Source organism: Hemitrygon akajei, chromosome 9, assembly GCF_048418815.1.
Source record: "Hemitrygon akajei chromosome 9, sHemAka1.3, whole genome shotgun sequence".
NCBI lineage: Eukaryota > Metazoa > Chordata > Chondrichthyes > Myliobatiformes > Dasyatidae > Hemitrygon > Hemitrygon akajei.
Window position 1 is genome coordinate 64,190,914 of NC_133132.1, and position 14,119 is coordinate 64,205,032.

The 14,119-nt window shown below is 42.9% G+C and overlaps 1 protein-coding gene across 10 annotated transcripts in view; it reads right to left on the minus strand.

Moving 5' to 3' along the window:
* The window catches only part of disp1 (dispatched homolog 1 (Drosophila)), a 513,892-nt gene that overhangs the window by 319,927 nt on the left and 179,846 nt on the right, over positions 1-14,119 (minus strand). The window lies entirely within an intron of this gene.

Consider the following 14,119-nt stretch of genomic DNA (forward strand, 5'->3'; position numbering starts at 1 on the left):
GTTCAATCTAGTCATAACCAATGTCGATGTGAGATTTTATATGTAATTTAAATTTAGTAACTATAGCCTAAGTCTTAGTGGTTACAGTGAAAGTATCCTAAGATTGCATCTGGCAGAGCCCATATATTGGCATTTTTCTCCATTTTCCATTAAAACAGGAGCAGAATTAGGTCATTTGGCCCATCAAGTGTGTTCCACCATTCAATCATGGCTGATTTATTATCCCTCTCAACCTGATTCTTCTACTTCTGTGCTTAAATACAAAAGAACTTTCCCAACTTGTTCAAATACATTTGAATGTCCCTCTGTCTCCCCCAGTCACTCGATGCTGCCAGAGCCCGGGGTATTGGGCGAGGTTTAATCAAATCGGTTTGTGGTTTGGACTCTGTAGTTCATGTTATGATGTGCATCTGGTTGCTCCTTTTCTTGATGCTATTTTGTGCATTTCTGACTGGGGCAGATAGCTCTGCAGCCTGAAATTAAAGAACAGCACAGAGCTAGATTGAACTGAACTGATCTGAACTGAAGATGCCTAGACTGGTTCAATGATTGGTTTCGTGTTCTGTATTCAATGCTTTTTGATCTTTTTTTTTCTTTTACCATTTGTTCTTTGTTCTTTGTTTTTTTTGGGGGGGGGGTTTGATGTTTTTCTTTGAACAGGTTCCATAGTTTTCTTTATTTCATGGCAGTCTGTGGGAAGCAGAATCTCAGGTTGTATACTGCATACATAATTTGAAAATAAAAGTACTTTTGAATCTTTGAGTCTTTGAACCAGTTAGTCTTTCCTTGCAAGAAAAGAGAGAGAGTTCGTCTAAGGACACAGTTAAGAATAATGAGTCGGGGAGGTTCTTTCCTAAATAAGCACACAGAAAGAGTAATATTCTGTGGCTTGAATCTTTTTTCCTTTTCAACAAGTTTGTGCCTCAACCTTTCTTACATGCTGCATCATCAGCTTTGGAATAAAAGTAATATTGCTATGCTAATTTTGTAATTTCTGCACAGGATAGCCATATTCCTCTGTTCTTTCCATTTAATGTGTTTTTTTGAAATTCCTACCAATTGCATATTCTTCCACTTTTCTATATTGTAGGAACATAAGGAATAGGAGCAGAAGTAGGATGTGGTTAATTTGCAGGTTGAGTTTGTGGTAAAGAAGGTAAATGCGATGTTAGCATTAATTTAAAGAGGACTAGAATATAAAAGCAAGGATGTAATATTGGGCTTTATAAAGCATGGGTAAGGCCTCACTTGCAGTCTTTTGAGAAGTTTTGTGCCTCCTATCTGGGAAAGGATGTGCTGACATTGGAGATGGTTCAAAGGAGAGTCACGAAAATAACTCTGGGGCTAAAAAGGCTTATCATATAAAGAGCATTTGATGGCTCTGGGCCTGTACTCAATGTAATTCAGAAGAATGTGGGGTGATCTCATTGAAACCTGTTGTGTATGTGGCCTGATTACACAACAATGCTATTAATAAAACGCTGGAGACGGGAGTTAAGGTTCATGGTTCTTTACTGGCAGAAACCGAACTCAGCACACACGTACAGATCAATACGCGCCTAATAGTGCATGCTCAATACGTGCCTAATAGCGCATTCAACAACGTGTTACTAAAACGAAGTAGTCCCTTATTATACTGTATACTGTACAAAACCTATCAAATGTTGAAAAGCCTCGATAAAGTGGACATGGAGACAATGGTTCCTATGATGGCGGAGCCTAAGATGAAGGGACATAGCCTCAAAATAGAGGGGCATCCTTTTAGAATGGAGATGAGGATGAATTTCCTTAGCCCGAGAATGGTGAATCTGTGGAATTGGTTGCCACAGATGGCTGTGGAGGCCAAATCATTGAGTATACTTGGAGGCAGAGGTTGATAGATTCATGATTAGGTAGAGCATGAAGGGATACAGGGAGAAGGCAGGCGATTGGGATTGATAGGGATACTGGATCAGCCATGATGAAATGGCAGAGCTGACTCAATAGGCCAAATGGCCTAATTCTACATCAGTAACTTATGGTCTTAATGGGATGAGATTATAGACCATCCAACAGTCTGTGGGATTTAGAGAAGCAGATTTGTAGAGAGACCACACACTGTTGCAACAAACGTAAGGCTGTGACAGTGCATGATTTTAACTTTCCACATATTGACATGGACTCCCGTACTCTAAAGGTGCTGGATAGGAAGGAGATTGTTAAATGTGTTCAGGAAAGTTTCCTTACTCAGGACATAGAAGTCCCAGCTAGCATGTGCAATATTTGATCTTCTATTACGCAATGAGACAGTAGGTAACAGAGTTTGTGTAACAAAACACTTTCTATTTAGTGATCACAATGCCATTCATAGCTGTGCCCCCCAGCTATGTGGAGTACTTCACCATGTCTTCAACCTGAGCTTGAGTCTCCAGAGGGTTCCTGCGCTGTGGAAGACGTCCTGCCTCGTCCGTGTACCGAAGACGCCGCTCCCCAGTGGCTCCAATGACTACAGACCGGTGGCACTGACCTCCCACATCATGAAGACCTTGGAGAGACTTGTTCTAGAGCAGCTCTGGCCTATGGTTAGGCCACACTTAGACCCCCTCCAGTTCGCCTATCAGCCCCAACTAGGAGTTGAGGATGCCATCGTCTACCTGCTGAACTGTGTCTATACCCACCTGGACAAGCCGGCGAGCACTGTGAGGGTCATGTTTTTTGACTTCTCCAGTGCGTTCAACACCATCTGCCCTGCTCTGCTGGGTGAGAAGCTGACAGTGATGCAGGTGGATGCTTCCCTCTTGTCATGGATTATTGATTACCTGACTGGCAGACCACAGTACGTGCGCTTGCAACATTGTGTGTCAGACAGAGTGGTCAGCAGCACTGGGGCTCCACAGGGGACTGTCCTGTCTCCCTTTCTCTTCACCATCTACACCTCGGACTTCCAACTACTGCACAGAGTCTTGAAATCTTCAGAAGTTTCCTGATGACTCTGCCATAGTTGGATGCATCAGCAAGGGAGATGAGGCTGAGTACAGGACTATGGTGGGAAACTTTGTCACATGGTGTGAGCAGAATCATCTGCAGCTTAATGTGAAAAAGACTAAGGAGCTGGTGGTGGACCTGAGGAGGGCTAAGGCGCCGGTGACCCCGTTTCCATCCAAGGGGTCAGTGTGGACATGGTCAAGGATTACAAATACCTGGAGATACGAATGGACAATAAACTGGACTGGTCAAAGAACATTGAGGCTGTCTACAAGAAGGGTCAGAGCTGTCTCTATTTCCTGAGGAGAATGAGGTCCTTTAACATCTGCCGGACAATGCTGAGGATGTTCTACGAGTCTGTGGTGGCCAGTGCTATTATGTTTGCTGTTGTGTGCTGGGGCATCAGGCTGAGGGTAGCAGACACCAACAGAATCAACAAACTCATTAGTAAGGCCAGTGATGTTGTGGGGGTGGAACTGGACTCTCTGATGGTGGTATCTGAAAAGAGGATGCTGTCCAAGTTGCATGCCATCTTGGACAATGACTCCCATCCACTCCATAATGTACTGGTTAGGCACAGGAGTACATTCAGCCAGAGACTCATTCCACCATGATGTAACACTGAGCGTCATAGGAAGTCATTCCTGCCTGTGGCCATCAAACTTAACAACTCTTCCCTCAGAGTGTCAGACACCCTGAGCCAATAGGCTGGTCCTGGACTTATTTCCACTTGGAATAATTTACTTATTATTATTTATTTATGGTTTTATATTGCTATATTTCTACACTATTCTTGGTTGGTGCGGCTGTAACGAAACCCAATTTCCCTCGGGATCAATAAAGTATGTCTGTTTGTCTGACATTCGTTTCAAGGCAGTTATAGAAAAGAATAGGTCTAGTCCATGCGTTGAGATTCCAAATTGGAGAAAGGTCAATTTTGATGGTATCAAAAATAATCTGGCAAGTGTGTTTTGGCAAAGATGTACTTGGTACTTTGTACTTGGAAAATCAAAGTGGTAGTCTATGCGTGGAGCAGAAAGAGATGGGGGACATGTTAAATTGATTTCCTTGGGAGACGGAAGCCAAGTCTATACATGTGAGGTAATGCAGCAGCAAGCCCATGAACACTATAAAGATTATAGAGAAAGAGGTGTTCACTGTCTTGAGGCAAATTAAGGTGGATAAGGTGCCTAATAAGGTATTCCCTTGCACTTTCTGGGAGGCTAGTTCAGAAATTGCAGGAGCACAGATATCTTAAACATCCTTAGCCAGAGGACTGGAAGATAGCTAATGTTGTTACATTGTTTAAGAAAGGCTCTAAGAATAAGCCAGAGAATTATAGACCAGTGAGCCTGACATCAGTTGCGGGAGAGTTATTAGAAGGTACCCTAAGCGACCAGATACATATGTATTTGGCTACGTAAGGATTGATCAGAGATAGTCAAAATTACTTTGTTTGTGGCAAGTTAAGTTTAACCAGTCTTATAGAGTTGTTCACAGAAGTTACCAGGAAAGTTAATGAAGGCAAGACAGTGAATGGTGTCTACCTTGACTTTAGCAAAGTTGGTCAAGGAGGTTCAGTCACTTGGCATCCAAGATGAGGAATTAAATATTGGCTTTGCAGAAGAAGCCAGAAATTAGTAGTAAATCATTGCTTCTCTGACTTGAGACCTATAACTAGTGGACTAGTGGTGAGCCATAATGATAGGTGCTGGGTACATTGTTGTTTCTCGTCTATATCAATGGGCTGGATGATAATGTGGCAACCTAGATCAGCTAATTTGTAGATGACACCAAGATTTGTGGGGGGGGGGGGGGCGCGGTAAGTAGGGTTGTAAAGAAAGCTTTTGGCACATTGGCCTTCATAATTCAATGCATTATGATGGATTTATTATTATTATTTATTATTAGGAATAATGGCGCATAGTTCCCTGAAGGTGGAATCTCATGTGGATCGGGTGGTGAAGAAAGCTTTTGGAATGCTGGCCTTTATAAATCAGAGCATTGAGTATAGGAGTTGGGATCTAATGTTAAAATTGTACAAGGCATTGGTGAGGGCAAATTTGGAGTATTGTGTACAGTTCTGGTCACCGAATTATAGGAAAGATGTCAACAAAATAGAGAGAGTACAGAGGAGATTTACTAGAATGTTACCTGGGTTTCAGCACCTAAGTTACAGAGCAAGGTTGAAGAAGTTAGGTCTTTATTCTTTAGAGCGTAAAAGGTTGAGGGGGGGACTTGATAGAGGTATTTAAAATTATGAGGGGCATAGATAGAGTTGACGTGGATAGGCTTTTTCCATTGAGGGTAGGGGAGATTCAAACAAGAGGACATGATTTGAGAGTTAAGGGGCAAAAGTTTAGGGGTAACTCGAGGGGGAACTTCTTTACTCAGACAGTGGTAGCTGTGTGGAACAAGCTTCCAGTAGAAGTGGTAGAGGCAGGTTCGGTATTGTCATTTAAAGTAAAATTGGATAGGTATATGGACAGGAAAGGAATGGAAGGTTATGGGCTGAGTGCAGGTAGGTGGGACTAGGTGAGAGTAAGCGTTCAGCACAGACTAGAAAGGTCGAGGTGGCCTGTTTCCGTGCTGTAATTGTTATATGGTTATATGGTATTGAGTACAAGAAATGAGATGTTACGTTGAAGTTGTACAAGACATTGGTGAGGCCTAATTTGGAGCATTGTGTGCAACTTTGGTCACCTACCAACAGGAAATGTGTAAATAAGATTGAAAAAGTGCAGAGAAGATTTACAAGGACGTTGCTGGACTTGAGGACCTGAGTTATAAGAAAAAGTTGAAGCGGTTAGGGCTTTATTCTGTAAAACATAGAAGACTGAGTGGAGACTTGATAGAGGTATACTAAACCATGAAAGGTATAGATGAGGTAAATGCAAGCTGTCTTATTGAATTGACGTTGAGTGAAATGATGACTAGAGGTTATGGGTCAAGGGTGAAAGGTGAAATGTTTATGACTGTTACACTGAAGAGGTAGCGAGAGCGTGAAATGAGCTGCCTCTGCAATAAAGAACATTTGCATTGGTACATGGATGGGAGAGCTATGGAATGCTATAGTCCAGGTGGAGGTTGATGGGACTTGGCTGGTTTGGCACAGACTAGGTGGGCCAAAGGGCCTGTTTCTGTTCTATGACTCTAAGGGGATGAATGTCTTTCTAGACAAACAGGGAAATGGGGAGAGAAGGAACGCGTTACTTATGTACAGAGTCGGCCCTGACCATAGTAGTCAAGCAGACTCAAAAGTGCTGAAGGCCTACTCCTAATGTATCTATATTTCTACATTTAGATAAATAAACACCCCAAGAGTCACAAATTTATGAACTACAGCATCCAAGTATCAATGCTCCTTTACAATTCAGTATGTCATCTGGAGGACAGTCACCTTCCTGGGTCTTATATATCCGCCATGGAGTATGCACATGTATATCTATGTTTATCATAAAAACCAGCACCACACAGTCAGCTCAAGGGAAGATTCATCTAGTCAGCAGTGCTATATCAGAGGAATGCACCCCACCAGTGCAAGGTGGTTAGGAGAAGGCACTTGCATAGCTAATAAAAGGCTTGGAACAATGTTCACCTTCTCAGACTGATTCCATGAGATAACCGGGAGCAGAGTTAATATTCTCTGGGGAGCTAGTGCAGAGTAGGTGGACCTCTCTTCCACCCTGTTGATGGCAATGACAAGGAAACAGGACAATCAAGGAAGCAGTTTTCTACCTCCATTGAGGTGCAGGACAATCTGGAGGCCAGTCATGCAATCCAAGCAATGTCAGATGTGCACCCTGGGCCTTACATAGAAACATAGAAAATCTACAGCACAATACAGGCCCTTTGGCTCACAAAGCTGTGCCGAACATGTCCCTACCCTAGAAATTACTAGGGTTACCCATAGCCCTCTATTTTACTAAGCTCCATGTGTCTATCCAGGAGTCTCTTAAAAGACCCTATTGTTTCCACTTCCACCACCGTTGCCGGCAGCCCATTCCACGCACTCACCACACTCTGCGTAAAAAAACTTACCCCCGACATCTCCTCTGTACCTACTCCCCAGCACCTTAAACATGTTGCCTCATGTGGCAGCCATTTCAGCCCTGGGAAAAAACCTCTGACTATCCACACGATCAATGCCTCTCATCATCTTATACACCTCTAAGAGAGCCTTGATCTCTCTCTGGTATTTAATACTACTTGTTGATTGGTTTTGATCATTTCATCCCCATTTAATACACTAAGTATTTAAAAAAGAATTGTCTGCCCCCTGCACGTTCACTATTTTCATGTTTCAACTTCTTCCAGAAACAGTGTCAAACATTACAAGGCAGATAATCTGATGGACATCTTGAAGCAAACAAACCTGTATCATAAAGCAAAAAACACAAAAGATTCTGCTGATGCTAGAAATCCAGAAAAACACACAGAAAGTGCTGGAGGTGCTCAGCAGGTCAGGTAGTATCTATGGAAATGAATAAACAGTCAACGTTTCAGGTCAAGACCATCAGAACCAGAAATGAAGAGGGAAGAAGCCAGAATAAGGTGGTGGGGAGGGGAAGTAGCAAAAGCTACAAGGTGATAACTGAAACTGTAGGTGGGGGGGTGTTGAAGAAAGAAACTAAGAGGTGATGGGTGGAAAAGGCAAGGGCTGGAAAGGAAGGGATCTGATAGGAAAGAAGAATAGACCATGGGAGAATGGGAAGGAGAAAAGGCACCAGGGAGAGGTAATGGGCAGTGAGAAGACAAGAGATAAGCATTGGAGAAATCAATTTTTATGCCATTGTGTTGGAGGCTACCAGACAAAATATCAGGTGTTTCCTCCTCTGACCTGAGTAGGGCTTCATTATAGCAATAGAAGAGACCATGGACCAACATGTCGGAATGGCAATGGGGATTGGAATTAAGATGGTTGGCCACTGGGAAATCCTGCTTTTTGAGGATAGAGAGAAGGTGCTCAAGAAAGCAGACGCCAATCTTCACCAGGTCTCACTGTGCCACTCTGTATCATGAAGGAAGAGCAGTAGATGTAGTGGATATGGATTTCATCAAGGCATTTGATAAGGTACCTCAAGCAAAGCTTATTGAGAAAGTAAGAAGACATGGGATCCAAGGGGACCTTGCTTTGTAGATCCAGAATTAGCTTGCTCACAGAAGGCAAAGAGTGGTTGTAGACGGGCCATATTCTGCATGGAGGCCGGTGACCAGTGGTGTGCCTCAGGGATCTGTTCTGGAACCCCTTCTCTTTGTGATTTTTATAAATGACCTGGATGAGGAAGTGGAGGGATGGGTTAGTAAATTTGTTGATGACACAAAGGTTGGGGGTGTTGTGGACTGTGTGGAGGGCTATCAGAGGTTACAGCGGAACATTGATAGGATGCAAAACTGGGCTGAGAAGTGGCAGATGGAGTTCAACCCACATAAGTGTGAAGTGGTTCATTATGGTAGGTCAAATATGATGGCAGAATATAGCATTAATGGTAAGACTCTTGGCAGTGTGGAGGATCAGCGGGATCTTGGGGTCCAAGTCCAAAGGATATTCAAAGGTGCTGCGCAGGATGACCCTATGGTTAAGAAGATATACAGTGCATTGGCTTCATCAACCGTGGGATTGAGTTTAAGAGCCGAGAGGTAATGTTATAGCTATATAGGACCCTGGTCAGACCCCACTTGGAGTACTGTGCTCAGTTATGGTCACCTCACTACTGGAAGGATGTAGAAACTATAGAAAGGGTGCAGAGGAGATTTACAAGGATGTTGCCTGGATTGGGGAGCATGCCTTAGGGGAATAGGTTGAGAGAACTCCGTCTTTTCTCCTTGGAGCAACGGAGGATGAGAGGTGACCTGATAGATGTGTACAAGATGATGAGAGGCATTGATCATGTGGATAGACAGAGGCTTTTTACCAGGGCTGAAATGGCTAACACGAGAGGGCACAGTTTTAAGGTGCTTGAGAGGAGGTACAGAGATGTCAAGGGTAAGTTTTTTTTACGCAGAGAGTGATGAGTGTGTGGAATGGGCTGCCAGCAATGGAGGTGGAGGCAGATATGATAGGGTCTTTTAAGAGACTCTTGGATAGGAACATGGAGCTTAGAAAAATAGAGGGCTATGGTAACCTTAGGTAATTTCTAAAGTAAGTACATGTTCGGCACAGCTTTGTGGACCGAAGGGCTTGTATTGTGCTGTAGGTTTTCTATGTTTCTATGAAGTGCTTCTGACTGATGAGTAACTGGCAGACTTTGTTTTTTTTTTCATTCATAGATGTGGATGTTGCTAACTTAGTATTTAATGGCATCATTATTCTTCCTGAGAAAGGTAGAAAATTCTACCTTCTTGCTGAACGTATCTGTAGAGATTAAAGATTAGCTTTATCTGTCACATGCACATCGAAATATAGGAAGATACAATGAAATGCATCATTTGTGTTGATGACTAACACAGTCAAAAGATGTGCTGGGGCAGCCTGCAGGCATCGCGTGCTTCCAGCATCAGTATAGCAACTTACCAGCCTGCACCCCTTTGGAATGTGGGAAAATACCAGAGTACCACGGGCACGAGAAGACCATACAAACTCTTTACAGTCAGCAGCAGGAATTTAATGCTGATCACTGGTAGCTGGCACTGAAATGTGTTATGGTAACCACTATGCTCGTGCGCCACCCTGGTATAGAAAAGATTGGTATTTTTACCCAAACAAGAAAGTCTGCATTTGCTGGAAATCCAAAGCGACACACACAAAATGCTGGAGGAACTCAGAAAGTCAGGCAGTATCCATGGAAGTGAATAAACAGTCAATGTTTCAAGCCAAGGCCCTTCATCAGGTCTGGAAAAGAAGAGGGCAGATACCAAAATAAATATGGGGGAAAGGGAAGGAGGCTAGGTAGAAGGTGATAGGTGAAGCCAGGTGGGTGGGAAAGGTGAGGAGCTGGAGAGGAAGGAATCTGATAGGAGAGGACAGGACCTGGGAGAGGAGATAGGCAGGTGAGGAAAGACAAGAGGCCAGAAGTGAGAGAGAGTTTTTTTTTAAACCAGCAGGAGAAATCAATATTCTTGCCATCAGGTTGGAGGCTACTGAAACAGAATATAAGGTGTTACTCCTCCACCCTGGGGATGGCCTCATCCTTGGGATTTTTACCTAGTAGGGTTGAAGGAACAGCAATACATTTTCAAATTAGAACAAAGCATAATTTGAAGGAGAACTTGAAAGCATTCGAACAGCCTAATAGCCTACTCCTGCTTCGGTTTCTCATGTTTCCTGATCTTCTTGTCTTGTTAGGTGATAGGGTTTACCGATTTGGGAGATAATGTTGAAATCGCCTTACTGAGTTCCTTATTTTGACAGTACAATGCACTTGAGGGAGTGGATTTTCACAATGGTGGATGGAGTGCTAATCAAATGGACATTCGATTGCCCATTTGAATGCGGTTGTCAGACAACATTCCACCACACACCCAAGTTCTGTCTTGAAGTTGATGTAAATAATTTGGGGAGAAGACAAAACACTTACCACAGAATATCCAACCTCTGTCTGCTTTTGAAGCCCACAGTATTTCTGGGAACAATCTAATTAAGCTTGTAATGATCAAACCGACACCAAATCCCACCTCAAGAATAATAAGTAGTGGAGATATGGTTAGGTGCTCTCATACGGGAAAAGGTTAGCACTAGTGATTGCTAATGTTATTTTCCATTTATACCTTTTGGCTTAGTGTCGTCTAGGTCTTCCTACATGCAAGATCTGAGGAGATAGGAGCTTGGTAAAATTTCAAGATAAAAATAGTCTGAATCAGTTTTGAAACCAGCAAAAAAAATGTTTAAAGCCAGAAATAATTTACACCAAAATAAAAGGAAAGGTATAGGTATCTAAAAAAATTCCTCTATTGAGAAAAATATCTTCAAGATTCGTTAAATTCTCTGTTTGAAACTAATCTCGGATATAGAGCGGGAATATTTGAAAGAAGTTTGTTTTAAATCAAAGCATTGGGACATCTGCTTCTGATTTCATTCACACCTATAACATGACAATTCAAAGTGAAAAGGAACATTTGGAAGTGATGTCTAAACTTTAGCCCATCTCCTTCCAGTCCAATGTGCTCTGTGAAAGCAGTAGGGGGAGGGAGGTTGGATTGTCCATAATTACAGGAAACCTGATTCTACTGCAATTATTGCCTGGTTCCAAGATTTAAAAAACACGATCTTTAATTAAAACCAGGCTTGAAATCAAACAACAGCAAACCTTTTAAGATAAAGTCTAATTACAAAAGTTTATGGGGGTGGGGGTGGTTGGTGTGAGGGGGGAATGAATGGAATCCATCTACAATGAGCTTTGTCCTATTTGTCACAAATACAGCAGCTGGATCCCTTCGGTACAGAATTCCAAACACCAGAGTTATCCCACCCGCTGAGTAAAATCTTACGAAGAAGTGCTGTTCATCCAACTGTAAAACAGAACAAGAAACCTTTGACTCTTTGTATTTAAAATCCTATTAGATTTTCACTGTAACACAAAGGTCTTCACTTTAACTGATAGCATAATTAAGTATACAGTAGCCTTCTGTTTAGTGTCATTGTGAAATGCATTACCAGCAGGAATAAAAATAAAGACAATATAGGACCAGCAGCATTGTTACCTCTGAGTCACCAGTCACTGGAAAGGCTTTGTCTTTTCTTCACCTCCATGGTCAACACACTGGATTGTCAATGTTAATCCACTACCAAGCTGTTCAAGGTAAAAGTTGCCATCACTGCACCAAAGCAGCACAGCTAGTAAAGCCACTGCCTCACAGCATAGACCCAAGTTTGATCCTGACTTCCAGTGCTATCGATGTGGAGTTGGTACATCTTCTCTGAAACATCACAGGTTTTTGTGGGTGCTCGTCTTCTCCCATATCTCAAAGACATGCAAGTTGGTAGGTTAATTCATCACTGTAAATTGCCCCTAGTGTGTGGTAGAATCTACAGTGTTGATGGGAGTGTGGGGAGAATTTAAAAATGGGGTTAAAAGGTGTTACTGCTATAAGAATGCTCCAATGACTACAGACCGGTGGCATTGACCTCCCACATCATGAAGACCCTGCACAGACTTGTTCTAGAGCAGCTCTGGCCTATGATTAGGCCACAGTTAGACCCCCTCCAGTTCGCCTATAAGCCCCGACTAGGAGTTGAGGATGCCGTCGTCTACCTGCTGAACTGTGTCTATGCCCACCTGGACAAGCCGGCGAGCACTGTGATGGTCATGTTTTTTTGACTTCTCCAGTGCGTTCAACACCATCCACCCTGCGCTGCTGGGTGAGAAGCTGACAGTGATGCAGGTGGATGCTTCCCTGGTGTCATGGATTATTGATTACCTGACTGGCAGACCACAGTACGTGCGCTTGCAACACTGTGTGTCAGACAGAGTGGTCAGCAGCACTGGGGCTCCACAGGGGACTGTCCTGTCTCCCTTTCTCTTCACATTCTACACCTCGGACTTCAACTACAACACAGAGTCTTGCCATCTTCAGAAGTTTTCTGATGACTCTGCCATAGTTGGATGCATCAGCAAGAGAGATGAGGCAGAGTACAGGGCTACGGTGGGAAACTTTGTCACATGGTGCGAGCAGAATCATCTGCAGCTTAATGTGAAAAAGACTAAGGAGCTGGTGGTGGACCTGAGGAGGGCTAAGGCACCGGTGACCCCTGTTTCCATCCGAGGGGTCAGTGTGGACATAGTGGAGGATTACAAATACCTGGGGATACGAATGGACAATAAACTGGACTGGTCAAAGAACACTGAGGCTGTCTACAAGAAGGGTCAGAGCCATCTCTATTTCCTGAGGAGACTGAGGTCCTTTAACGTCTGCCGGATGATGCTGAGGATGTTCTACGAGGCTGTGGTGTGGCCAGTGCTATCATGTTTGCTGTTGTGTGCTGGGGCAGCAGGCTGAGGGTAGCAGACACCAACAGAATCAACAAACTCATTCATAAGGCCAGTGATGTTGTGGGGGTGGAACTGGACTCTCTGACGGTGGTGTCTGAAAAGAGGATGCTGTCCAAGTTGCATGCCATCTTGGACAATGACTCCCATCCACTCCATAATGTACTGGTTAGGCACAGGAGTACACTCAGCCAGAGACTCATTCAACCGAGATGTAACACTGAGCGTCATAGGAAGTCATTCCTACCTGTGGCCATCAAACTTTATAACTCCTCCCTCGGAGTGTCAGACACCCTGAGCCAATAGGCTGATCCTGGACTTATTTCCACTTGGCATGATTAACTTATTATTATTTATTTATGGTTTTATATTGCTATATTTCTTCACTATTCTTGGTTGGTGTGGCTGTAACAAAACCCAGTTTCCCTCGGGATCAATAAAGTCTGTCTGTCTGAATATAGATACATTAGAATTTACTGGAGTTTGCAGTGTAGATCCATGCACTTGTATTTCAGTAAATACAAAAGAATTTTAATAATCCAACACACTCGGGAGTTTGGGGATCCTGGATTAGCAAATTGTCCAGACCATCAGATGTTACTCCTGTTGAAATGAGTGTTTGGATATCTAATGTCTTTTTTAAATACACACACACACACACACACACACACACATACACACTACACAGTAGTACAAGTTTTTTTTCCCCAAAAGAACCCGTAAGAGTGCAGGAAACAGAACCTAAGCGCCCTTTAATAGATAAACAAAACTGAACAAACAGCAGTCCAGGCCCCTGCTCTGTTAACAAACCAACCACAATCCTGACTATGGGTCTGTTTCTATTCCAAACCCCAGCCTCACACTCTGCACTAAAGGGAAAACCAGATTCTCAACCACTAAGATTTCTAAACAATGGAATACTGGTTTAATCAGAGTTTTACTGTATGTACACATGTAAGTCTATGCATTGCTTATGAAGAAGTTTGTACAAATCTATATATCCTATATGTAGCTGCAAGGTCAATACCCCTTAAAGGAGGGCCTTAATATAGCATCCAGTTAGTTTAGCTTCTTCAAAACCCAAAAGCCCTTATTACAAACATCAAATCTACAGATCAGACAGAAATAGTTTTAAATCAAAATTCCTCTAAATCATTCAACATTGTTCACCATATTCGTGAAGAATGGCTGTCACTTAGCTTTCCTTCATATTAATTTATCTGAGTTTC